The sequence below is a fragment of the Rhinichthys klamathensis genome, unplaced genomic scaffold (genome assembly GCF_029890125.1).
Source record: "Rhinichthys klamathensis goyatoka isolate OS25496 unplaced genomic scaffold, OSU_Roscu_1.1 h1tg000769l_1, whole genome shotgun sequence".
Taxonomy (NCBI): Eukaryota; Metazoa; Chordata; class Actinopteri; order Cypriniformes; family Leuciscidae; genus Rhinichthys; species Rhinichthys klamathensis.
This window is the reverse complement of record NW_026607169.1, coordinates 485001-487354: the sequence shown is the minus strand read 5'-3', so window position 1 is coordinate 487354 and position 2354 is coordinate 485001. Positions and strand designations below refer to the sequence as shown.

Here is a 2354-nt window from a genome sequence, read left to right as displayed (position 1 = left end):
AAGATCTGTGTAATATCTGACATTTCCGAAGGAAAGGAGAGCTCTGAAAGAACAGTCTCCGGGCAATAACGTTTTACACACACAAACATCAATAACTTCGATATCTAGTTTAAAAGTAAAGGGAAAAGATGCCAGTAAAAGGTTTAATGACATTTAAATAGCATTATGCCTGTTTACATAAACCACATATATATATTTGAGTGTATGTGTTGCTGTTAGTAATCAGATTACTAGTGTAATTGAATCAGGCTAACTCACGCTTAAACCAAGAGACTGATATCTCAAGCAATGCAATCCTCTATCAAGAACATTTTACTCAGATTTAACACTGTTTTACACACTTAACATGGTTATAGATCCGAGACTGTTGATCTGTAGCATATAATTATTAAATTACTCAGTATTTCGAACCTGTTTCTAATGAAACAGACATTACGTAAAACACTAAGCTATTTTACTCTCTTTATTTATATAGCTAGTATCTTGAAAGTGTTTACAATATTAATGTGATGTATGATTTATTAAAAATAAATATATGCTCGTAGTCTTGTTTTTATACTAATGAACTGATATGAAAGCTGCAGTATGTGCATGGGTGTTCTGCCGTTAAATGAGCTGTTAATCATCCTCCATTCATTAAGATCTCGACAGATGCACTGAGCTCTTCTTCGGTCACGTGACTCCGTCTTAAGACATCATTGATGTGGGGATTTCCTTCCGCTGGGGATTATGGGATGCTGGGGATGCCCTTCCCGGCGTCCTCTCTGTGACCGTGAACATGTCCAGTCACACGTCAAGCACGCTACTGTAGGTTTTTAATTGCATCACAAGCACAGCTTTTATCCATTCGACTATCACATTTGCAGCTGTGCTATTTCTATTTTTTTTTTTTTTATCAGAATCGTAAAGCAATGCATTGACAATAGCTACATTAAATTCGGAATTCTTTAATCAAATTTTGTTTTTTATTTTATTTAATCCAATTTGATCTTAAATTCTTTGTGGATTCGTATTTGAATTATTTTCAAATTATTGTAAATAATTATACAATTAGAAATACAATCACATTAATTTAAGATTTTTCTAAAATGCTTTTGATATCTCCATACATGCTGTTGTTTAAAATATAATATAACATGAATGTGAAATATAATGTAATACAATACAACATTACATCAATATAAGATAACATGATATAATATATCATTACATTAATAAAATATAACATATTTAAAAATTAAATAAATTACACTAATATAATATAATTAATATAATATAATATCCTTTTTGCTGCCTCTCAGAGGGATATAGTAAGAAGACCCGTATGTTCAGAACGTTGGACAGCGCGTGCTGAGCGCTCATGGGATTTGTAGTCATTTTTGTGTAGTTTCGCGTCATTGGAAACCGTTCAGAACTACAAGTCCCATGATTATTTGCGCGGCGCCGCTCTCTCTGCTTGTAGGCATCATCGGAAACGGGCCACAAGGCGTCGTAGTAACCAAGCCGAATGGGTTACTAGAAACCAGAAATCATATTCTCCAAATTATTACGCCAATAACTCAACTCAAAGCGCCTTTCCTCCCTCATCGCTGCGCCGACTCCGCGGTGGAGGGATTAATCCTCCTAAAGCAGCTCGCGCGGATCTTCTCCTGCGTTCAGAATGAGGGTTTTTGCATCTCAGATGATCCAGTGATCCGGATCACGCGAGGAATGGAAGAGTTTGCTTCACTATCACTGGGAATCGAAGAGCTTTAGGCGAAAGTTGAAGAAGATGAAGACGTTTGTGGGTAGGGTCTGATCGTCGGTGCTATGCACGGTTGAAATCGTGGAGATTTTCTGAAATCCGGGAGGCAAACACGCCGACTTTTGCCCTTTAGAGAAGATTAACACCACGATGGCTTTGAGCTGAAGACATGAAGTCTCTGCAACCCTTTAAACACGTCCAGACCTCAGTGTGCTGAAAGTGTCCAGCCTGTAGATGATGTTATAGATGCATTTGGATCAAGATCAGCTGCTAGTAGTTTTAATGGTACCATGCTCTCTTTATTTAAAGGCTGTTATACTCTAAAGCCTGATGCAATGGCTGGTAGGTGCACCCAACTATCCCATTGACTGTTCTTGACTGTTTCATCTAATGCTGTAGTTGAATTCCCTTTAATTTGGATCAACAGCAACAACAACAAAAAATCAGCTTTTTTTTCTTCTTGATTTTAGCCTGATTTCTTCATGACACCCATTGGGATCTTCAAACAACCTTCCCAGTACAGGTGACCACCCAGCTGATGTTCCAGTTATGATGCATGCATGAACTTCACGAGGGCATTGAATGGTGGCAGTGCCGTAGGGTTGGTGGT

General features: G+C 37.7%; 1 protein-coding gene across 2 annotated transcripts in view; it reads left to right on the top strand.

Moving 5' to 3' along the window:
- The first annotated feature begins 2210 nt into the window (after positions 1 to 2210).
- eml6 (EMAP like 6) overlaps positions 2211 to 2354 on the top strand; it is a 108326-nt gene continuing 108182 nt past the window's right edge. For both annotated transcript variants that reach the window (XM_056243031.1, XM_056243030.1), the window contains exon 1: positions 2211 to 2354. This exon is cut by the window's right edge and continues 325 nt beyond it. The gene's annotated coding sequence lies outside the window, so the exon portion shown is untranslated.